This window comes from Cetorhinus maximus, chromosome 37 (assembly GCF_964194155.1).
Source record: "Cetorhinus maximus chromosome 37, sCetMax3.hap1.1, whole genome shotgun sequence".
Taxonomy (NCBI): domain Eukaryota; kingdom Metazoa; phylum Chordata; class Chondrichthyes; order Lamniformes; family Cetorhinidae; genus Cetorhinus; species Cetorhinus maximus.
Window position 1 is genome coordinate 4,995,493 of NC_135915.1, and position 25,948 is coordinate 5,021,440.

Below are 25,948 nucleotides of genomic sequence, written 5' to 3' on the forward strand. Positions count from 1 at the left end.
CTCCTCTGCAAGTTCCTAGAGATGACAAAAGATATTCGCTTAACAGAGCTGTTAGAAAGCATGCTTCAGAATCGCCAGTTCTATGTTGAACCAGGTGGGTAGTGCAGCAGGTGGCGTATTCAGAAGTATGGTCTTCCTCAGGGAAGCGTGCTTGCACCGCTGCTGTACAACACCTACACAAATGACCAACCTATAGACGGTGTCACACGCCGTCTTCTATTTGCTGATGACTTATGTGCAATTGCCAAAGGCACTGATTTTAACACCGTGGAGAAAACGCTTTCTGAAGTCTTGGAGGGACTAAGATCGTAATATGAAGAAAACCACCTTCGCACAAACCCAACAAAGACACAAGTTTGTGCATTCCACCTCAGAAACCAAGAAAACAAACGCCAGATTAAAGTAACCACGTGTGGAGAAACACTGACGCATTCCGAGCACCCTATCTACTTAGGTGTCACACTTTATAGGTGCCTCACCTTCAAGAACCACATTGAAAAGACAAAGGCAAAAGTGAGCGCATGAAACAACATCCTGAATAAGCTCACTAACACAAATTGGGGAGCAATCTCGAAATCATTGCGAACCAGTGCACTTACTCTTTGTTATTCCACTGCCAAATACGCCTGCACTGCATGGGAAAGATCGACTAAAGCTAAGAAGATGGATGCGGTTCTGAATGCAAGCTGCCAAGTTATCACATGATGTTTAAAACCAACAAACACCAACAGCCTGTATATCCTGGCAGGTATCGCTCCCCCTGATATAAGGAGAACGGTAGACAGCAAGAAAGAGCCACTCCGTCAAACATCAGATGGTCATAAACATACACCCAGCTGCTTAAAGTCACGAAGAGCTTCATTAAAAGTGTTGTTCCATTACAATCAACCCCATCTGAAGCACGCATCGTGTTGTGGAAATACCGGCTCGCCAGTCTTGAAGAAAAACCAAGCGATGGAAATTCTCCCGGATGAAAGCCTTCCCCAGGGGCTAATTGCAACTGGGCAACCTGGAAGTGCCTTAACAGACTTAGGACTGGAGTAGGTCTTTCAAAGGTGTCACTAAGCAAATGGAGACATATAACCAGCCCGACAACTTGTGAATGTGGAACTGAGCCACAGGCTACGCAACATCTCCTGCAATGCCTATCGCTAGAGTAACCCTGCATTGTTGCAGATCTTGCCGAATTCAACAACAAGGCACAAAAATGTGTCCAGTTCTGGCTGGGCCATGTATAGACTGTCCGTGGACACGATTACAAGAATCATATCCCTGGTTTGCTGTTGCGGAACATGGAGGAGGCCTCGTCTAGAATTGTTTCAAACTCACTGTAGATTCCTTCTGGAATCAGGTGGCACCCAGACCTTTGGAGAGATTTCCATCGTGCCTCCCGTGTCACAAAGTCTTTGAGAAACTATTGAGCCCATCCAGCTGGCCGCTTGCGATTGACATGAAAATTAGGGTGTTGGTAAATAGTGAGGTGGACAGCCTTAGATTACAAGAGGATATAGAGGGGCTGGTCAGATGGGCTGATAAGTGAAATATTGAATTTAATCTGGATAAGTATAAGGTGATGCACTTGGGCAGGACAAACAATGCACTGGAATGCACGATGAATGCAAGGACTCTGGGATCAACCAAGGATCAGAGGGAGCTTAGCGTGCATGTCCGCCCGTCCCTTAAGATAGCGGGGCAGGTAGATAAATTGGCATTTATTAGCCAAGGAATATAATATAAGAGCAGGGAGGAAATGCTGGAACTGTATAAAACACTGGTTAGGCCACAGCTTGAGTATTGCATGCAGTTCTGGAGTTCGCATTGTAGGAATGATGTGGTTGTAGTGGAGAAAGTGCAGAGAAGATTTAACAGGGTGGGTCTGGGGTGTAGAGATTTAGTTATGAAGAGAGATTGGATAGACTGAGATTAATTTCCCTGCAGCAGAGGCGATTGAGGGGGGCATGACTGATGTGTATAGAATTATGAGGAGCATAGATAGGGTAGACAGGAAGGGATTTTTCCAATTGGTGGAGGGATCAATTACAAGCGGGCACAGATTTAATGTAAGGGGCTGGAGGTTTATAGCGGATGTGAGGTATATTCCTTTTTCACCCGGAGGGCGGTGGGAATCTGGAATTCAGTGCCTGAAAGGGTTCTAGAGACAGAAACCCTCATAATATCTATGAAGTGTTTGGATGTGCACTTGTGATGCCCTGGCATACAAGGCTTTGTGCCTAGTGCTGGAAAATGGGATTAGAATTTCCAGGTACTTGTTTGACCGGTGCAGACTCGATGGTTCGAACTTCTTTTTCCTGTTCTGTAGGCCTCTATGATTTTATGACTTGTATATCCGAAGGTATCGCCATCCCACAGGACCATAACACACCTCTTGAAAAGTCACAATGACCTGTTTAACTTGTCAATGGAACCGTGACTATGTCTCTCGGCTCCAGTCCCACAATCCGGCTCCCTGGAGCGATTTGTTTCATCTTCTATCCAACTCCAACGTCAGATCCAGTTACAATAATATGTTTCCTGCACCTGCTGGTAGGAAATCCCATCTTCCCAAAGTCAAAGGCTACATGACGAGCCACCACGGCAATTAAGGCTTTTGCATTGTTGTCACATTGGACCAGATTTCCACCTGTTTCCTCTTCATTGAGCACCAGTTTTGCCAACCCATAAACCGTCGGGGAAGTGTGGATGGAAATTATTGTTTGCAAGAACCATCCATGACTCCAAATGTAAATGACCAATGTCGTCATGTTCTTGACTGACAGTGCGGGGATACAATGTTGACCCACAGTAGTACTTGCCTGCAGAAACAGGGGGCAAACAGAGCCCACAGACAGTTGGAGGCAAAGCTTGTGGATAACACAATCACTGGGAACAGATGCACGGGGGCAAAGAAAGAACACAGTCAACAAATCATCAGAGGCAGGGAAACATGGTGAATGTGGAAGAGAAGAAATCAACAACTCCATTCCCTAGGAAAGGTCGATGAGGTTGAAGATACCTACGAGAAAGGAACTAGATAACTGAATGACAATTAAAGACTTGACTTTTCCTGGACAGAAGTAACTTACACAACTACTCAGACCTGGATGCGATGGGAAATACGCTCACAAACATTTATCCAAAGCATAATGCCAGAGCACAAAGAAATGTTAAAACGTTCAGGCTAAAACCAGGAAATAATTGCTGAAATTTTGAAAGGGAATACTTCTCCGAAGAAAGATCCAATGAAAGCCAGGAAACTAACTTTGACGGTCTAAGCTGGGACTGATAGTTCATAGCTGGGTATGAGCAAAGTGAAAGGGCCCAAAAGGAAGTGACGTTAATTGAATTTTATAAGCCACTGAAATAGATGGACCTGCTAACCTGGGGTTGAGCGGTTGTGAAAAGCTGTATCTGATCGCAACAAATCAAGAAATGAATGAGGCGTCACTGAGGATTCAAAATAATACATTCATTGAAAAAGCGTCCTCCAAGCAGATGAAAGAAAGATCTGGCCCAATTGGAACCAGAGTGTTTAGATAAAATATGTGAATGCACTGAATATATTGAGTATCACATGATGATTGATCCAGAGAATATCCCTGTTTCATGCCCCATGTAAATTACCAATAGAGCTGAAAGGAAGCTTGAAAGTGAGCTCTTAGAGATAGAGTGAGGAAAATAATTACCCAAGTCACCGAGCCTAGAGATTGGTAAATTGAAATGCCGTGAGAGAGAAGGCAAATGAGCGAGTAAGTATTTGCCTGGATCCCAAAGACCTAATTCAAACAATAAAGAGCACTGATTTTGTTATTCCAACAGTGCAAGGGACCATGTCAGGACTGGCAGGTGCCAAAGCTAACAACAGCTTGATACCAGATATGGCGACTAGAATGTGAAGCTTGATGAGGAATCATCACTCCTGAGATCATTCAACGCACCCTTTGCGCTGTTCAAATTTCGGCATCAATCATTTGCCCTTAAAGTGAGCACGGATGTGTTGGAGCAGAAATCAGATTTAAACAGGGGATGCGAAGGAGCAGTCAGCATAACTGATACCCAGATCTATTTGTGAATTATAGAACGGTTTCAGTACAGAAGGAGGGCATTCAGCACATCCAGACAGTGAAAGTACACTGCAGGAGCAATCTCACTACTGCCACTTGTCCACCTTTTCCCCGAAACACAGCAAATATTTTCCCTTCAGCTGCCTGTCCAATTTCCTCTCAGAAACCATGATTAAACTTTGCTCCACCTCTTTCTCGGACAGAACATTCGAGACCCCATCTCCTCCCGGAGTTAAAGGGGTTTTCCCCATGTCATTTTTGCTTCTTTGGGAAACAGATTAACCTAATGCCATCTGATTTTCGTCCCTTCTGCCAACGTGAGGAATAAGTATCTACTCTGTCTCGATCAATCATGATTCAGGTCACATCTACGTGGTCTCGCAAGCATTTCTTCTCCAAGAACAACGCCAGCTCCTCCAATCTATTCACTTAACGGAGGTCCCTCATCGCTGAATCCATTCTCGCCTAATCTTCTCCAGTCACTTTGTTCTCCTGACATAACGAGGGTAATGCTTGCACTGCAGGCAGTTTAGAGATGCTGATTCCTGTGATGAAGGTGTTGTCTCGGGAACAAATTTTCAGCCCTTTTAACTGGTGCATATTGGAGTTCAGAGTAGCCTTGGAACAGGTATAATTCCGAGAGACTTTGAACGGGTGGCTGCTGAGAGGATGTTTCCCTTTGTGCCGTAATCAGAACTAGTGGCACAATTTAAGAATATGAGTCAGGCATTTAAGACGGAGATGATGAGGAATTCCTTGTTTCCCAGATTTATTAATTTCCTTCCCCAGTGAGCATTGGAATCCACGTCATTGTTTATATAAAATGTTGAATTTTCATCGACAAGGGAACGGGAGGCAATGGGGGGGAGGGTCATGGAAATGGAGCAAACGTTTGCAGATAAGGGCACAATCTGATCAGCGAAGACCTTATTAAATGGCGGAGTTGGCTCGAGGGCCCTCATATCCTTCTCCTGCTCCTATTCCTAAAGCCCTTAATCGCTTTTGATATCTGAAATCTTTCAACAGGATACGACTAAAACTATCTCACACCACAGTTGATGAGATAAGGGCGGATATATTGTGGGGAATGGAGAGTAAATCTGTTGTGCAGCAAGAATGGTTCTTCCTGTTGTTGAGTTTAGAAGCTGAAGTTCATGTTTGAAGACATTTCCTCCTGCCTCTGCCATTTACTCCTGCCTCTGCCAACTGAACTGGGCTTTGGGAAGAGGGAGACTGCGCTTGCTGTAATTTCACCTCCTAACTGCTACGTGCCGCTCTAAAATTCCCATGGCCCTCCTGTGTCTCTCTGATCCTCCCAGTGTTAACTCTTGACCTGCCGCTTCACCGCCCGCAAAGTGGGCGACAGCTTTGCAGAACACCTGCGGTCTGTCCGCAAGGAATACCCAAACCTCCGTGTCACTTGCCATCTTAACACTCCACCCTGCTCTCTTGCCCTCATGTCTGTCCTTGGCTTGCTGCATTGTTCCAGTAAAGCCCAACGCAAACTGGAGGAACAGCACCTCATCTTACGACTAGGCACTTTACAGCCTTCCGGACTGAATATTGAATTCAACAACTTTAGGTCTCCTCCATCTCCACGCTCTTTCCGTTTCTTCCCCATCCCTTTTGTTTTTTCCAATAATTTATATAGATTTTTCTTTTCCCACCTATTTACATTATTTTTAAATCTATAACTGTAATACCCTGTCATTCTTTCCACTCCACCCCACTAGAGCTGTACCTTGAGTGTCCTGCCATCCATTCTTAATTAGCACATTCTCTTAGATAATATCACCACCTTCAACACCTCTTTGTTCCTTTTGTCTGTGACATCTTTTGATTATCTGCTCCTATCGCTGCTTGCTTGTCCCTACAACCACCACCACCCCAACTTCTCTCCCCCCCACACCCCCACTCCCTTAAACCAGCTTATATTTCACCCCTCTCCTAACTTTACTCAGTTCTGCTGAAGGGTCATGTGGACTCGAAATGTCAACTCTTATCTTCTCCGCCGATGCTGCCAGACCTGCTGAGTTTTTCCAGTTAATTCTGTTTTTCTCACCCGCTTCATCGACCGGTGCTCTTTGTCGAACCCCGGCCACAGGTCGGCAGCAATGGCCTCCTGCCTCATTGTTTTCTTGCAGGCATTTATTTTAAATCGCAAAAGGGAAAGGAAGAATCGGCTCTTCAGAATGGAGAAGGAATTGGAACTCTGACCCGTCCAGGATGTAAATAATAATAATAGTGATAACAATTAAATGAAAAATGAGATCAGCTTCCTGTTAAGCAGGCAATATTGTTGCGCATGTGCAGTCGGTTCACTCTCCCAGAGTGCAGTGCGATCCTGCTGACTGATAGAGGGCTTTCCCATCCGCGGGGGATTGTGGGAACAGCACTCGCCATTGCACTATCACCAATTAGGACAAATAGAAATCCTTCAGGTGAGTAATGAGTTAAGTAATTGGGTCAATGAGGAGGCCATTCCGGCATTGGAGTCTGTGTGGCATCCAATAAGATCATCGTTGAATTTCTGCATGTCAACACGCACCCTCACTCTCACACACAGACAAAAATAGACTCATTCCCGCACGCTCGGGATATTAACGTGCATAAAACACAAACACAAACAAAAAATACATCCACATAAAACACACAAACTCTCACACACACACATAGACAAACACAGGGTAAGATTGAGCAAGTGTGTAACTTTCTGTGTGTGTCATAGTGCGGTGCGAATATATTACTTTGTATCTGAGAGCCTGTGAGTGTGTGTGTGTGTGATGGAGAGCATGCGAGGGAGAGCTTGTGAGTCAGTATGAATATGATTTTGTCTATTTGTGATTCAGCAAGTATGTGTTTATGTGTGTGTGTGAGTGCATTAATAGTGTTTGCGTAAGAGTGTGTCATTTTGAGATTGTGAAAGTGACTTTGTAATAGTGTGAAAGAGTGCATGATTGTGCGAATGCGTGCCTGTGTATGGTGGGACAGAAGGGTGTGTGAAATTTAGAGTGCTTGAGAGAATGTGTGAATGTGCGTGTGAGTGAGAGTATTAGAGAGGGAGAGTGTTTCTGAATGTGTGTTTGCTATTGCCTGTTGTTGCACTTGAGTTCTTCTCTGCAAGAGTTTGTGAGTGAGTGTGATATTTGAATGCTTACAAGTCTGAGAGCTGAGAGGTTTTTGTGAGGCTGTGTGAGTAAGTATGTGAATCTGTGTGTGTGCCTGCTTGTGAGAGATAGACAGTGAGAGTGTCAATGTGTGTGAGACATTGAGTGTATGATATTCTGACTGCGTGACAGAATGTGTGTGTGCATGTTTGTGTGTGTCTGCGTGCATGTGAGCCTGAGTCTGTGTGAGTGAAAGTGTGTGAGTGTGAAAGAGAATGTGTGGCATTGTGTCTGTGTCTGTGAGAGAAAAAAATGTCGAATACAGAGTGTCTGCCTGTGTGAGTGTGTGCATGCTGTGTGTGTGTGAGAGAGAGAGAAAGAGATAGAGAGAGAGAGATGTGGACAGTGTGGGATTCTGTGAGAATGACATTTTGTGAAAATGTGTGAGAGAGAATGTGTGTGTGAGTGTGATTGTGGGGAAAAGTGTGAGTGTACGTCAATCTATGATATTGTGTGTGTGTGTGTGTGCTTTTGTGAGACAGAGAATGCGTAACATTTTCAAAGTGTCAGATTGAGTGAGCTTGGCATTTGAGTGCGTGAGTGAAAACGTGTTTGTGAGTGTGTGTCTTTGAGTGTGAATGTATGAGGGCCAGTGAGAGTATGATACTGTGACTGATTGCAGGCGAGATAGTGCATATGTTTGAGAAAGTGTGTTTGACAATTTAATGGTGTGAGATAGAATGAATATATTTGGCTACGTGTTATTGTGTGCTTGTTTGTGTATGTGCGTGTGTGTGTGTGTGTTTGTGTTTGTAATTGTGTGTTTGTGTATCTGTGTGCGTGTGTGGGTTTGGAGAGAAGCCGGGATTGTCCACGCCGGGACAAACGTTCTCATTCATTTACCTATTTCATGAGCACACTCCCTATATTCAGGGGGACAGCCCAGGCTGGGTCTATGCCAACCAGAAGCTTGTGCACACAGGGCCGAATCAGTGTTTGCACGAGTGCTTGTGAGTCTCGTGTGAGAAGCCATCCCTGGATGCTTGTCATTTTCCCTTCACACACACCCCGATTGCAAAGCTTTGCTTTAGTCAAGCGACATGCTGGGGGTCCCCTTCAGCTGTATATCGCTGGAAAGTTCACCTCAGCGATGTGACTGCTGCTGGAGAGGTCATCGGAGCGATGTGACTCTTGCTGGAGAGAACATCCGAGCGATGCAACTACTGCTGGAGAGACTACCCGAGCTATGTAAATACTGCTGGAGAGACTACCCGAGCTATGTAACTGCTGCTGGAGAGACCACCCGAGCTATGTAACTACTGCTGGAGTGACCACCCGAGCTATGTAACTACTGCTGGAGAGACCACCCGAGCTATGTAAATTCTGCTGGAGAGAACACCCAAGCGATGTTACTACTGCTGGAGAGATCACCCGAGCTATGTAACTACAGCTGGAGAGATCACCCGAGCTATGTAACTACAGCTGGAGAGACCACCTGAGTGATGTGACTGCTGCTGGGGAGACCAAACGATCAATGCAACAACTGCTGGAGGGTCCATTTGTGCGATGGCTGATATAATCAGCAGCAGATGGTGCTCAGGAAAACACCATCCCAAAATTCTCAATCGTTCCCAATGTCAATGAGCTCTTCCAGTCATTCATCCTGTTTAGTCCTGAAAAGTTGGTCCGTGCATGTTCTGGACCGGCGAGATTTCACGCTTTCAAGCGCATGGGGGAGGCGTTTGTGTCGTCAAAAGTTTAAATTTTTACTAATTACCAAATCGTGAACGGATTTTTATTTGAAATTATTATCTAATGCAAACAGTTATTTTGTAAGACGTATTTTATTTCCAAAGTAATGTGATATATGTGCCTTTACTGTTGCAAATTTGTGAAGATAACATTTGCAGTCCACTTTTCTGTGAGCATTAGAATGGAAACCTTTTACGGAATAGGCCGTTTTAAGCTTGACATACCTCAGCGTCTCAGAATGTCTTAATCCAGTCCTGTAACTGACATTCATAAGACACGTCTTTGACTACTGAAGACCTGGCTATTTTCCTTGTATTTCTATTCAAAACTTACTGACTTTATATTTCATGGCATTGAGCTTATTTCAGAGCTTGAAAACGTTAGGCATTTAAGAGGTTTAAGAGAGGCGAAGACGGTATGAAATGGACACAATGAATGTCTGTGATAAATTGTAGAAAGGAGAATGGAAACTGTGTAAAACTTTAGTTTTCCAAAAAATGATACACTTTATTCATCAAACATGTTAAGGTGCAGTACATGACTGTTCCATAATGGCAAAATAATGCGGATGCTGAAAGCCTGTAGCAAAAAAAAAATATGCTTGGAAACTCAGCAGGTCTGACAGCATCTGTGGAGAGAAAGACAATATTAGTGTATCGACTCCGCATCACTACTTTTGGGAGCTCTGAAGAAGTGTCATACGGACTCCAAATTTTAACTCCGTCTTTCTCTCCACACATTCTGTCAGACCTGTTGAGTTTTTCCAGCTTTTTTTTGTTTTTTGTACATGACTGTTCCACTTTGACTAATAGTGTATTAACGTTCAATCTCTTTTGATGGAGAATGCGTTACTTTGATAGTTTTAAACACACTTACAAACTGGTTAGGCTTATAATTATCATTTCACAACAAGCACTGCCTTGTAATGTTTTTACACAGAGATCAAATTGATGGCAGAACATTAACAACGTTATTGCTAAATAAACAAAAAAATACAGCGTGTCCTGGAACAACAATCTCTCTCTCTCTCTCACACACACATACAGGAAGACGAACAGGCTGACAGACACAGGCACCTACAGAAAACAGACTCACCTTCAGCGTTCTCCCGCTGTAGGATGCTGTCACGTTCACATGGCACAGAAATACATTGCATACATGCACACACACACACACACACACACACACACACAGTTCGACAACAGAGAGATGTACGCTCTCTCACACACACGCACACATATAAAGAGACAAACACGGACAGGCGGACAGATACATAAATAGATGCGTGCACTCCGATAGGCACGCACAAACATACACAAACACATACACACACGCACACAAAAACCATACATGCAGACAGCCACACACACAGGCGGACATATACTCAAACATGCACCTACGCACATATATGCACGCACGTACACATTGACGGACAGGCACTCAGACAGACACAGACGCACACAGCCACAGATATACGCACAAACACACAAACGCACACACACACATACACATTGTCACACACATTCGCACACACAGACGGACAGAAACATAAATAGACATATTTAATCAAACTGTCAAATACACACACGCACACACAACCTCAATTTCAGCAATCTCCATCGGCTGGGGTTTATCGGAACCGCGGGCGCACAAACACACACACAAACACACACACATACACACACACACACACACACAAACAAACACACACACACACACACACATACACAATCACACACAGACACAAACAAATATATGCTAAATAATTAAAATAAATTATACACTCTAGCATAAATTGACATTTGTTGTTAAGTTGGGCTTCAGACCCTATGGAGAGGAATACAATTGTACGTGTTTCTTTTATTGGGCATAATAACTGATCCACAGGTTATAATGTTCGATCTGACTTGTAAAAGTTAACTTGATAGCCAACACACAGACGGGCAAATTTAGTGCAAATCGTGAATTTGTCATGATAACTAATATTAAGGATATAAAGTAAAACTAATTGTTGTATTGGTCTTGAAAAGATTACAAGGGAAGAAAAGGAATATATATCGGTATTTCAGCTGATAAGCAACTAAATCAGAAGATTTCTGAACTGTGAGGAGGATAGATTAGCATTTCGAAAGGGCATGGACAAGTTAGTGGAATGGATAGGCAGGTGGTAGATGAAGTTCAATACAATTAGATGCAAAATGATTAATTTTAGTAGCGAGAACATGAGGAGAGACAGCACAAAATGAAGGATACATCTCTGAAGGAGGTATGAGCAGAGGGACAAGCCATTGAAGGTGGCAGTATATTTTGAGAAATCAGTAACTAAAGCAAGGCTGTATTTATCGTAAAATAGAGTATAAGTGCAAGGAATTTAGTTCAACTTGTATAAATCACTAGTTTGGACTCTAGTTGAAATATTACGTCGAGCACTGGGCAAGGAATGTGAAGTTACTGCATAGAGGACCGATAAGCTTCAAAGAATGTTTCCAGGTTTGAGCTTGGAGAAGTTACAGGAATTGGTGTTGGGTCCTTTGCTGTCTTTGGTATTTATAAGCGATTTGGAATTGAATGTAGGATAGTTGGTCATTAAGTTCGCGAATGACACGAATATTGGTGGGGTGGTAAATAGTGCATAGGATAGCCCCAGATTAAAGGAGGATATAGACACGCTGGTCAGATGGGCTGAACATTGGCAAATGGAATTTAATCCAGATAAGTGTGAGCTGATTCACTTGTGCAGAACAAGCAAGGCACCGGAGTGCACCATGAATTGTACCTGGGAAGAGCTGAGGATCAGAGAGACCTGGGTGTGCATATTCATCGGTCTGTTAAGGTAGCGGAACATGTAGATAAGCTGGTTAAGAAGACATATGGGATACTTGCCGATATTAAATGAGGCAAAGAGAATAAGAGCAGTGAGGTTATGCTTGAACTATATCAAACGCTGGTCAGGCCACAGCTAGAGTATTGCGTGCAGTTCTGGAATCTGCATTATGGGAAGGATGTGATTCCACTAGAGAGAGTACAGAGGAGATTTACCAGGATGTTGCCTGCACTGGAGAGCTTTAGTTATGAGCGAGATTATATAGAATGTGTTTTGTTTCCCTTGAGGAGAGCAGATTGAAGGGGGACATGATTGAGTGTATAGAATCATGAGGTGAATAGATGGGGTAGTCAGGAATGAGCTCATCCCCTTGGTGGAGGGATCCATCACCAGTGGGCATAGATTTAAGGTAAGGGGCAGGAGGTTTAGTGGGGATGTGAGGAAGAATTGTTTCACACAGAGCGTGTTGGGCATCTGGAGCTCACTGCCTGAAAGGGTGGTTGAATCAGAAACCCTCATAACATGCAAGATATATTTGGATGTGCACTTGCGATTCCATGGCACACAAGGCTATCGGTCTGGTGCTGGACAATGTGTTGAGAATAGATAAGTACATGTCAGTCTGGCGCAGATTCGATGGGCTGAAAAGGGCCATTTTCTGTGCTGTAGACCCCTATGACTCTCTGAATCTAAGTTTAGATTGTTTTCCTTGAAGAAGAGAAGGCTGAGAGGAGATTTGATATGTCTATTTAGAATCATGAGTGATCCTTATTAAACAAGGCGAAAGGGTTCATTTTCGTGAAAGCACTCAGGGTGAGGAAGCTCAGTATTAAGGTCATCAGGAAAAGGCGCACTGATAACATTAACTTCTATGTTTTCACACAGCGAGTGTTTTGGATCTGTAAAACAGTGACTGAGAGCTGGTCGAGGCAGGTTGAATAGAAGCATTCGTTCGGGAATTCGCCTTCGGGACTCTCCATTTGTTTGAGGAGCTATCAGTCAAATATTGAACGCTATGATTGAACGAAACTCCGCGCTAGATGGTGGAAATTGGTTTGTGGTGTCTGATTAATTGAAATGCTGACCGTAGTGGTCGGAGCTTACTGATTGGCTGATGCGGCTGTCCGTGATGGTGTTCAGCTCTCTGATGGGCTGATACGTATGTTGTCAATGGTGAAGATCGCTGATTGGCTGAACTATCTGAGCGTCACTGCTTGCTGCAACATTGGATTGGATGAAGCTGATGCCAGTCAGCTGTTGGAATGAACTGTTTGGCTGAACTGTCTATCAGTCAGCAGTTGTCGCTCTCTGATTGGTTGAGATGAATGTCGGCGCACAGGAAGAATACCCTGACTGGCCCACGTGACTCTGTGCCAAAAGACTGCAGCTCCCTGATTGGATGAAGCGACTGTCAGTTCGCTGGTAGGTCACATTGATTGGCTTAACTAGCTGTCATTCAGCGAGCGGTTCTCCCTGAATGGCTGAGGTGGCTGTGGATGAAAATCTGATGCTGCTCCATTGCCTTCCGCGCCTGTCAGTTGTGTGGCTGATTTCCCTGATTTGCACAAGCAGCTGTCAGTTAGCGGCAGCGATCCCTGATTGGGTGAGGCGACTGTCAGTCAGCATGCGGGTCTCCCTCATTGGCGGAAGAGTCTGTCCGTCAGCAGCGGGAACTCTCTGATTGGCTGAAGCGTCTGACAGTCAGGTTTTTATTCTTCATGAATTGAATAATTGATGTAACCGGATAATTCACCGTTTCCTTGATCTGCTCTCGGAACTTGGACTGAGTCACAGCGTAAATAAAGGTGTTTGTGCAGCAACTTAAACTCTGCAGCATATATCCGACTTGTTGGAATATATATTCTGGATAGGTGAGGTAAATTAACCCTCTCACGTCCATATAGAAGAATTTTATAACGTACACCGACCACAGGAGGATGAAGGTGACGGATATGGTGAACAGTAAAATCATAGATTTCCTCCTGCTCTCCAGCTCTGGGTCACTGCGATTCTCTCCCTTACTCTGAGCCCTCAGTCCCTTCCGGACTCGACTGGTCACTAAAATGTGTCTGATTGTCAGAGCGTTAATCAGCAGAACTAAACCGAATGGGAGCAATGGGTTTAAAACTGTATCAAACCAGGAAAATCCAACCCATCCGGGATCAGTAAAAATGCTTGGCTTTGCCACACAGCCCCAGGGTACATTGTCGTTTATCTGTCCAGGTACCAGTGTAAAGTAATGGGGGATGTTTTTTAAACCGAGCAGCATGCCGGTTGTCGCTAGAACCACAGCCACAGTTTTCCCGGTGCAATATTCTGTTTTCAGCTTCTGGCAACGAATGGCCACAAATCGATCAAAGGAGAAAGTGACGGTGAACCAGACAGAACAGTCCGTGGCAGCAGTAACCAGGACAGCGAGAACACGACACACAGGAGTGAGGTTCAGGAAACTCAGTGGGAAATAATAATAATTGATCTTGTTCAGTATGACATTTGTGATAATGTGCAGTAGATCCGCCGTTGCCATGGCCACCAGGTAGCGAGTGGTGCAGGTGGAGAGGCCGCACTTTCCCCGGGACAGGATCACAATCCCCAGTAAATTAACTGTCAGAGAGAAGGGAGAAGGGACTGGAAATTAATGATTAATCATTCTCCGTGTCTGACCCTCACAGGGAGGACAGGATTTCAGCACCAAAACAGAGTTTGCTCGCAGGAGGACAGGCAGGCGACTGGCTGGCGATTATTTCAGATTCCAGCTTTGTTTTTAGATTAAAATTAGCAGCTGAGTTACAATTACTTGTTGATTATTATTATATTTAGTAATTTAAAGGTAGGGGGAAATTAAACAAACAATAAAGGAGAAACAACAAAAAAGAGCCAGACGTGAGTTGGTGTTTAAAGAGCAGGAGTTTACCTGTGAATGAATGGAGTGGATGTATAAAAAGCGATAGTAGAGCAGATGCATATAGAGCAGGAGCTAACCTGTGAGGGAGTGGAGCGGCTGTAGAAAGAGCGAGAGTGGAGCGGGTGCATATAGAGCAGTTTACCTGTGAGGGAATGGAGCGGCTATATAAAGTGCATAGCGGAGGGCCCCTTTGAGGGAGCAGAGCGGCTGTATAAAGAGCGAGAGTGGAGTGGGTGCATATAGAACAGGAGTTACTTGTGAGGGAGCGGAGCGGCTGTATAAAGTGCAAACCGGAGTTTACCTGTGAGGGAGCGGAGCAGCTGTAAAAAGAGCGATAACGGATTTTACCTGTGACGGAGCGGTGCGGCTATATAAAGAGCGCTGCAGAGTTTACCTGTCAGGGGGCCTGTTCTCACACAGGCACTGCGCGGTGGGGGAATTCGAAAGGAGTGATGTCAGGACAAGGGAGAGAGCTGGTTTGTAGTTAGTGAGTAAGGTGCATTCTTTTTTCTCCACTTTAAAACTACATTACAGTAGGTAACAGTCACCGCATTTGACTTTATTTTGCCAGAAAAATGCTAAATCGTTTTTTACTTGTGTTAAATTTAGGGAAACAGTTTTTTTTTAAATAAAAATCAAACAAAACGTATGGCAAAGGGACTTAGTCACGTGATTTGCATGGGTATACTTCGACACGGATTGCAATGTGAATGACCACATGTGCAGGAAGTGCCACTGGATTCACCAGCTTGAGCAATGGGTTTCAGAGCATTAGCGTCAGCCCGAGACACAGCGTTGCATCCGCGAAGCTGAGGATTATGTGGACAGAACATTTTTAGATGTGGTCACTCAGCAGCATGAGGAAGTGCGGGAATGGGTGACCACCAGTCAGAAGAAGGGAGGCAGGAATGTAATGAGGAAAGCCACAGGTATGTAATGTTGAAAGCACCAGGCAGGTAATGAGGAAATCCTATTTTTTTGTGTTGGAAAAGGGTAAGGGTGAATGTTCCTCTGGAGAGTGCAACCAGAGTCACATTCCAGGCACTGTGGTTGTTTTGGATGCACAAGTGGGTAGGGGTAAGAGTGCAAGAGCAATAGTGGAAGGAGACTAAATGGTAGGGATGCAGACAGGAGCTTCTGCAGCTATAGGCATGACTCCAGAATGGTGTGTTGCCTCCCTGGTAGCAGGGTCAAGGATATCACAGAACAGTTGCAGGGCATTCTGAAGAGGGACGGAAAACTCAGAGGTCGTAGTTCACATTGGTACAAACGACTTAGGTAGAAAGAGTGATGAGGTCCTGCAAAATGAACGTAGGGAACTTAGCAGCAGATTCAAAAGCAGGACCTCAAAGTTTGCAACCTCTGGAAGGCCCGCTTGTCACATGAAAGTGAGTATAAGAATATGGGGATAGAGAAGATGAATGCATGATCAAGAAATGTTGCTGTGGGGAGGCCTTCTGGTTCCTTGATCAGGGTATGTTTCTGGCGAAGTTGGCACCTGTACACGTCGGACAGGTTGCACGTTAACTGGCACAGGAGCAACATCTTTGTGGGGAGGTTTGCTAGTGATGTTGGGGTGAGGTTGTGGGGGGAGGGTAAAACTAATTCAGTATTTTTATATAATAATGAGTGAAGGTGGAGTACAGGGTGGTGCACAGCCTAATATTGCAGAGGAACTAAGTGAGTCTGGAAGGTAGAGCAAACGTAGACCTGTTAAGGCACAGGGGAATAATGCAAGGCTGGTTCGCTGCTATTGTAATGAATTGAGTCTTAAAAGGAGGGCAGATGAATTGAGCATGCTGATTAACACATGGGAATATGATATTGTTGCTATCACAGAAACATGGTTGATGGCAGGGCAGGACTGGCAGCTCAATGTTCCAGGGTATAGAATGTTCAGGCATGACAGGGGGTGGATGGCGACTTGGTGGTTGGGGGTTAGAAGGGATGCCTGCATTGCACACTTGATAAAGAAGTAAATTAAAGCCTTAAGGAGTGATGATATTTTAGAAGGTTCCTCAAATGAGGCCATCTGTAGAGAACTTAATTAGAGGAGGCAATCACTTTACTCGGGGTGCACTAAATGCCTCCAAAGAGTCAGGGGGGCTTGAAGAGCGGATATGTAGGAAAATCTCAGAGATGTGTACAAGGGTATTAAGAGTAGGAAATTTAAATTCACCAATGTAAACTTGGATAGTCTTAGTGTGAGAGGCTTCGATGTGGTTGAATTCTTTAAGTGCATGAAAGAGAGGTTTTTGAGCCAACGCTAAAGCCCTACGAGAGAAGGGGCGGCACTGGACCTAATCTTAGGGACTGAAGCCAGGAAAGTGGTATAAGTGTCAGTGGGGGAAAGCATTTCGGGGAGAGACACCATAGTTCTTGCCGTTTTAATGTAGTTATTGAAAATGACAAAGATGGCTTGTAAATAAAGGTGCCGAAATTGGGGAAGGCCGACTTCAATATTTTATGACAGAATGTGGCCAAAGTGGACTGGGAGCAGCTAATTGTAGGAAAGTCTACAACAGGCCTGCGGGAGTCATTCAGAAAGGAAATAGTGAGAGTTCAGGGCCAACTTGTTTCCTTAGAGGTGAGGGGTAGGACAAACAATTCCAGGGGCTACTGGTTGTCAAGGGATATGGAGGATTGAATAAGGAAAAAGAAAAGTGACTGATGGTAGATACAGGGAGGTTAAAACAGCGGGGAATCCCTGGAGAAGCATAAAAAGTGCGTGTGATAGTTATCAAGTAGTTAGAAGACCGAACAGGTGACATTACCAAACACTGGAGGGAAAGGTAATGGAAAACCCCAAGGTATTTTATAATTATATTCAGGGCATGAGGATAACCAGGGAAAGAGTAGGACCCATCAGGGAACAAAGTGGCAGATTGCGCTGCAACCGAAGGACATAGGTGAGGTTATAAACGCTTACTTATCATCTGTGATGACTGTGGAGATGGACGATGTAGCTGCAGAAATCAGGGGGGATCTGGCCATTCGAGGGGTGCCAGTGTACTGGAGAAGAGTGAGATAGGTGAAGCGGGGCCGTTAGCAGTGAGCGAGTAGTAGCGGAGCCAATAACAGTGAGAGAGTGAGAGAGCAGAGGGCCATTAGGAGCGGGAGAGTGTGAGAGAAACTGCGAGAGAAGCAGCGAGGCTGTTAGCAGAATTTGAGATGCGGGTGAGAAATCACCCAGAATGATGTAGGAAACTGCAATACATCTGCCTGAGTGGGTGGTAGATGCAGGAACCCTCAGAACATTTAAGAAGTATTTAGATGAGCACTTGAAACGGCATCGCATACAGGGTTAGCGGCCAAGAGCTGGTAAATGGGATTAGAATAAGTAGGTACTTGACTCCTGGCACGGTCATGATGGGCCTTAGGACCTGTTTCTATGCTGTATAACTCGGATAGTCCGTGACCCTCTGACTCTATGAGTGAGAGAGGAACAGAGCAGGCATTGAGAGTGGGAGAGTGGGGGCAACAGCGGTGCCAATAACAGTGAGAGAGCAAAAGGAACAGCGGTAACATTAACAGTGATACAGTGTGAGTTGAGTGAGCGACCATTGGACCACACGGAGGAGTGGCCACAGAGCATTACTGAGCAGGGGGAGAGTAGAGAGCATAAAACCAAGAGATCATTAAACCTATTAGCTGAAGTAGGCTATACGGACAACGAAACTGTTCGCCATTTAATGAGGTCATTGCTGACCTGATAATCTTCAACTAGAATTTCCTTACATTTCCCAGAACCTTGTGTTGCCTTTTTGATTAAAAATCTGCCTTGAATATTACTAATGACCCAGCCTTCAACGCCATCAGCAGTAAATAATCCAACGATTCACTACGATCTGATTGAAGAAATTCCTCCTCGTCTCTGTGTTAAATAGGTGACACTCTGTGAAAATGCCCTCTCTTCCCCGACCCTCCGCAAGTGGAATCAACTTCTCAGCATCTACCCTACCAATCTCCCCAATAATCTTATTTGTTTCAATAAAGCTGCATCTCATTCTTCCAGACTCCAGTGAGTACAGGTCTAACCTACTCAACCTCTCCACAGAACAAAATCCATACATACCCGGGCTCACTCTAGTGATACTTATCTGGGCTGCCTCTAATGTCAGTATATACTTCCTTAGATAAGCGGCCAAAACTGTTTTCAGTATCCTGGGCATAGCCTAACCTATGTTGTGTAAAGTATTGGAACAGCCTCCCAATTTTTCCCTCCATTCCCTTTGAATAAATGCCAACATTCCTGTCGCCTTCCCTATCACCTGCTGAAATTATATGTTTGTTTTTTTGGGGTATTCATGCAGGCAGACTCCCAAATCCCTCTGTTCTGCTGCTTTCTGCAGTCTTTCCCCATTTAAATAATATTCAGCTCCTCTATTCTTCGTGCCACAGTGCATAACCTCACATTTTCCCACGTTCTTTTCCAGCTGCCAAGTGCGTGCCCACTCACTTAAATTATCTCTACCCCTCTGTGGAAATTTTGTGTCATCTTCACCACTTGCCTTCCCACCTACTTTTGTATCGCCCATTAAAAGGAGATCATTAAAGATTTCAGAAAGAGGCGATAGACCTTGAAAGAGCAGAGCGGGAAAAGAGCCCGAGAACAGCTGTTTGATGGGTATGTGTAGTCGGTAAAATAAAAGTGAAGTCTTTAGTTTGCTTTGTACTCTGTCGGGTGTTTTTTCCTCTGAAAATAGATTCTTCAGTATACATTCGGTCCTGTTGTGCAAAAAAATAATAACAATCAAGTGCTTCTAGGGGGAGATTCTTTAAGTGCTAATGTATTTGGTTAATTAATTAATTAAATTAAGTTCTGGAGAGGGGATTTGTAGGTTTAAGAAGCAAAACGATGTGGGAACTTTGCCGGGCAGCTATTTAGGTAATGATATCCAGAATGTGACAGAAAGTGACAGAGTGTAGAAACATAAAAAAACACAACATCAAATTGAGTCAAATGGGGAAGTGGTAATAAAGTGAAACTGATGCCTCATTACTTAATTGCTGGCCGTATTCAGAACCAAATAAATAAATTAAAGGCATGAATAGAGGTTAATGGGAATGATCTTATAGCCATTACGGAGTCGTGGTTACCAAGAGATCCAAGCTGATAACTAATTATTCAGGGACATGTGATTTTCGAAATGACAGGCAGGATGAAAATGGTGGTGGGATTCTCGACGAGAATGAATACGTTGGATAGCAAGAAATTATTTTGGATCTGCAGATGTAGAATTCACATAATTAGAGGTAAGAAATAATAAGGGGGTGAAGACGGTGCTGGGAGTAGTCTACAGGGTGCCTAACAGTAACTATACCGTAGGAAAGAGAATAAGTCAGGAGATAGTTATGACATGAAACCATGGCAGTATATTAATCAATTGAAACTCCATGTTGTTTGGAAAATCACATCATAGAGTGTATCCGAGAGAGTTTCCTAGAACAATTTGCTGTGGATCCAATCAGGGATCAGTCTACTTTGGATCTGTTAATGTGGAATGAGGCAGGTTAATAAATGTAAAAGGTAAAGTGTAAAAGGTCCCCTAGGAAAAAAATGACCATAACATGGCATAATTTAGCATTCAGTTTGAGAGTGAATATGGGACCGAAACAACTGTGCTAAACTTACAAACGGAAAATTACAAAGGAATGAAGGCAGAGTTGGCTGGAGTAGACTGGGAAAGGAGTTCAACAGAAAAGACGGTTGATGAACAATGGCAGACGTTTAAGAAAATTGTTCATGACTCATATCAGCAATGTATCCCTTTGAGGAACTAGGATTGTAGGATGGACATAATCAACCATAGTTTGCCCAAGAAGTTGAGGATAGAGTCAAGTTGAAATAAAAATACATACAATGTGGCAAAGGTTTGTGGTAAGCCATAGGATTAGGATTTTTTTTTTAAACCAAGAAAAGATGACCAAAAATACATTAAAGATTGGGAAAATAAACATTGAGCGATAACTAACAGGCCCTATAAAAACATTACGTAGCAGCTGCTTTAAATATTTAAAAAAATGAAGAGAGAGCCTTAAGTGAACTAATGCCTCTTAGAGAATGAGTCTGTAAAAATGAGAATGTGGAACGAGGAAATGGCAGAGGAGTTGAATTAATGCTTTGCATCAGTCTTCATGGTACTCAACACTAATCCCATTCCTAAAATACTAAATAATCAGGGGGAAAACGGGGGAAGGGAATAAAGAAATAACAATCACTAGAGAAAAAGTGATAAAGAAACTAATGGAGCTAAAAGCCGATAAATCCCTGATGGGTTGCATCCTAGGATATTAAAGGAAGTATCTGCAGAAATAATGGATGCTCTGACAGTCATCTTCCAAGAATCGTTTAGTTATGGAAAAGACTCTGAAGATTGGAAATCTGCCAAAGTTACAAACATATTCAAAAAGGGAGGGAGAAAAAAGCTCATGCAACTATAGGCCAAATAGCTTAACATGAGCAATTGGGGAAAGTTTAAAGTCTATTACAAGGACTGTGAGAGCAGAGCATTTAAAATACATAATATAATCCAGCAGAGGTAGCATGGCGTGCTGACGGGGAAATCATGCCTGGTAAATTTATTAGAATTATTTGAGGAAGTAAAAAGCAGAATGGGTGAAGGGGGATCAGGATATGCAATATTCTTGTATTTCCAAAAAGGCGTTCAATAAGGTACCAGACACACGGCTGCTTAATAAGATAAGAGTTCATGGTCTTGGGGGTAGTACACTAGCATCGATAGAGGATTTGGTAACTAATAGAAGACAGAGAGCTGAGTTAAGGGGGGCATTTTCAGAATAATATACAGTAAGTAGTGGAGAGCCACAGGGATCAGTGCTGGGACGACAGTTATTTGCAATATATATTAATGGGTGATATGATGGAAGTGAATGTACTATCGCCAAATTTCCAGTTATTAGAGACATTGGTGCGAAGGCAAGTGGTGAGGAAGACTCAAAGGTCCTACAGTGGAATATAGAAATGATAAGTGAGTTGGCATAACTTGGCAGATGGCATATATTATCAGAAACTGTGGGTCTATGCACGTTGGCAGGAAGAATAGAGGAGCTCAATATTACTTAAATGGAGAAAGACTACAGAAAGCTGGAGCAGAGAGGGATTTGGAAGCCCGCGTGAATTAATATTAAAATGTTAATTTCAGCAGGTGATAGGGAAAGGAAATAAAATGATGGCTTTAATTTCAAAGGGAATGCATTATAAAAATGGGGAAGTCATGCTAGAACTGTACAAGGCACTCAATTAGAATAATGTCAACAATTTTGGTCTCCTTATTTGGCGAAAGATATGCTGGAAGTGGAGGCAGCCCACAGAAGTTTCAATAGGCTGATGCCGGATGTGGAGGGACGATTTCTTGTGGGCAGATTGATTAGATTGTGACTGTACTCATTGGAGCTTAATAGAATGAGAGGAGACCTTATTGAAACATATTGGATTCCTCGGGGCCTTGAGATGGTAGATGCTGAGAAGTTGGTTCCCTTTGTGGGAGGGTTTAGTCCGAGCCGGCATCATTTCAGAGAAAGGGTTCACCAATTTAATACAGAGATGAGGAGGAATTTATTCTCTCAGAGAGTAGTGTATGTGTGGAATTAGTTCCCGTAAAGGGATGTAGTTGATCGGTCGTTAAGTATATTTAAGGCTGAGCTCGACTGATTTTTGTCAGTCAGAGAATCAAAGGTTCTGGGGAAAAGGCAAAATTGTGGAGTTGATGATTATCAGATCAGCAATGATCTCACTGAATGGCGGAGGAGTTTCTATGGGCGGAATAACATTCTTCTGCTCCGATGTCTTATGGAATTATAAAACAATCGACAAGAACATTGGAACACTGTAAGAGTGCTGGCGGATTGCTTCAATATCAGGAACAGGTTGACATCTATTTCTGCTGGACCAGCTCCATAGAAACTGGAGCTATATCCAGACATGTAACTTCACACACTCATTAGCAAATATCTTCAACCAACATCAAATCGCTTCCTGTTGTCAAATTATTCACATGGCAAAAGAGAGAGACAGCTCCATGGAATGGAAAGATCACTAATCAAAAAAAACATGAATTCCAAATCGAACCGATTTCTTTCATTCCAGTTACTGACCCGCACTCAGTTCAATTCTACACCGACAAAAGCTCCCAGTCATACATTATCACTTGAAGCAGGTATTCCACTCTGGACACTGACCTACGCTCAATGCAGTTCTGCACTGCCAGATATAACCAATAATAAATGTTGACTGAGGTCAGCTATTCCTCTCTGGTAACTTAACAACACTTAGTACATTTTGAAACCATCAGATACAGTCAGTGAAAGAGTGGTGACTGGGGCCAGGTATTCCACTCTGATTAATGACCCAGACACAGTACAATTCTACACTGAGAGATAGACCCAGTAATAAATGTTGACTGGGGTCAGCTGTTGCACTCTGGTTACTAAAGAACACTTAGTACAATTTGACACCATCAGATAAAATCAGTGAAAGAGTGGTGACTGGGGCCAGGTATTCCACTCTGATTAATGACCCAGACACATTACAATTCTACACTGACAGATAGACCCAATAATACATGATCACTGAGGCCAGTTATTCCACTTTGGTTACTCATCCACACTTAGTACAATTTGAAATTAACAGTTAGACCCAGAAATATATGGTCACTGGAGCCAAGTATTCCTCTCTGGATACTAATGCACACTCGGGACAATTTGACACTAACAAATAATGTCAGTGAAAGAGTGGTGACTGGAGTCATATATTCCACTCTGGTTATTAACCCAAACTTAGGACAGTTTGACACTAACAGATGCAGTCAGTGAATGAGTGTTGACTGGGGCCAGATATTCCACTCTGATTAATGACCCACACTCAGTGCAACTCTACATTGACAGATAGACCCTGTAATACATGGTCACTGGTGCCATGTATTCCAATTTGGTTACTGATGCACACTCAGTACAATTCTACACTGGCAGATAGACCCAATAATACATGGTCACTGGGGCCAGGTATTGCACTCTGTTTACTGACCCACACTCTTGGAGATTTTCCTCTGACTACCACTAAACCTTCATTCAGAGACTTTCCCTTCACTGAGGTCTAATTTAACGTTTCCAAAGAATATTAAGACTTAATTAATCAGAGAGCCTGTGAGTTACAAACAAAGGCTTATTTTGATTTGACAAAATTAAATAAAGCCGCAGAGACATTTCCAGACATTTGTATTCAGCAAATTATATCGCTGATTTGGTGTATCTTAACAGTGACCACCAGATCAGCATGCAATATTTTCAGTCACAGTTTAAAATGAGAGAGAAGCTCACATAAAGATTTACACAAGTTCAATGGTTATTTTCACTCACCAGGAACACCTATAACGGCAAGGATTGGGTAGAATATTTTCTCAGCCACAAAAATTGGTTCCATCGATTCAGTGCGAAGTGATGTGCCCCGTTGTGCTGCTGGTAATCTATGTGTCTTAAACGCTGAGGTGACACACTCCCAAAGCCTTTAATTTATATCCTGTGGGATCACCTCAGGGACGTTGAAATTGCAACATCGTTCAAATCATGTTTTAAAAATTGAACAAAGAGATTATGACATTGAGCTGAGTGAAACAATATATTTGTATGTAAATGGAGCTGCGAGGTTCCAAAGACTGGACTTTACTTATCAAATTAATTAACTATTAAACAAACAGGAGCTGTATTCACCCGGATAATATGCTGTCTACTCAAACACCATCAGTCCCATTTCTAGATTCCCTATTGTTTCAGTGATATCCGTCACTTGACTGTTACCATTTATGGTTTAAATAAAAAAATGTTAGAGCTCCTCTTTTCACGCTGTTCTATTACACCCTGGCATTTAGCTGTCCTGTTTTAGAATTGACATTCAGTTGTGCGATTACAGCGGGTTTAGGGTGTCAATTTACGACTAAATTCAAACAACTAAGTTATCAGGAAATATTTAAAATCTCCCAAAAATTCAGTCCACACCTCAATCAAATGCGTATCTATCTCACGATCTCTCTCTCTCTTCCCATCTATTTGTCTCTCTTTTTCTCTGCACGTTTCTCTCTCTCACTCCTTCTGTGTTTCTCTCTTTTCCCCTTTGTCACTCTTGCACTCTTTATCTCTCTCTCTCTCTGCTTTTTTTTCGCTCACTGTCTCCCCCATTCTCTTGTTCTTCCGCTCTGTTTATCTCTCTCTGGCTCTCGCTCTCCCTTTGTCTGCTTCTCTCCCTCTCACTTCCCCACTCTCGCTTTCTCTCCCATTCACTCTCTCTCTCTCTCTTTCTCTCTCAATCCATCTGTTTCCCTCTCTCACTCTCTCTGCCTCTTTCCTTCTCTCTCTGACTCTCTTTGCTTCTCTCTCCATCTTTCTCGGTCTTACTCTCTGATTCTTTTCATCTTTCTCTTCCCTCTCTCTCTCTTTGTGTGAATGTGTGTGTGTCCGTTCGTGTGCATATGTATGTGTGTGTGTTGGTGGGTGTCTCTCTCTCTCTCGCGTTTCTCATGCTCTTTCAATCTGTGTATGTGTATCTATGTCTGTATTTCTGCCTCTCTCGATCTCCTTCTCTGTCCCTCTCCTATCTGCCTATCTGTCAGTCTGTCTATATATCTATCTTTCTTTCTTTCTATGTATGTATCTATCTATGTATCTATTTATCTATCTATCTCCGTGTTTTTGTCGCTCTCTGACACTCTATCACTCTCTGCCTCCCTCCACCTCTCTCTCGCATATTTTCTCGGTTTTTCTAACTCTTTCTCTCTATGCCTCTCTCGCTCTGGCTCTATCTCTCACACTTCCCTTCTCGTTGTATCGCTCCTGCTGGCTCTTCCTCTTCCTCTTTCTTCTATCTGTCTCTCTATCCCCATCTTTCTCTCCATCTCTCCCTCTGCGTGCCAATCTCTCTTCGCCTCCCTCCCTCGGCCTCCTTCTCAGTCTCTCTCCCTTTGTCTCTCTGTTCTCTTTGTTACTTTCACTTTCTGTTTCTCTCTCTTTCTCGCTTGCTAAACTTCCCTTTGTCTGTTTCATTGCCTGTCTCTATCTCCCTGCCTCTCCTTCTCTGCCTCTGCTTATCTGTCCCTCTCTATTTCCCTTTCTTTCTCTCTCTCACTTTCTCTCTCACTTTCGCTCTCTCTCTCCCTCTCTCTATCTCTCTCTGTCTCTCTCTAACACTGTGTGGCTCACTCTGCCACTCTTTTTGCTTCTCTCTGTCTTTTCTCTCCCCTTCTCTTTTTCAGTGCCTATCTGTCTCTCTCCTTCGCTCTCTCCCTGT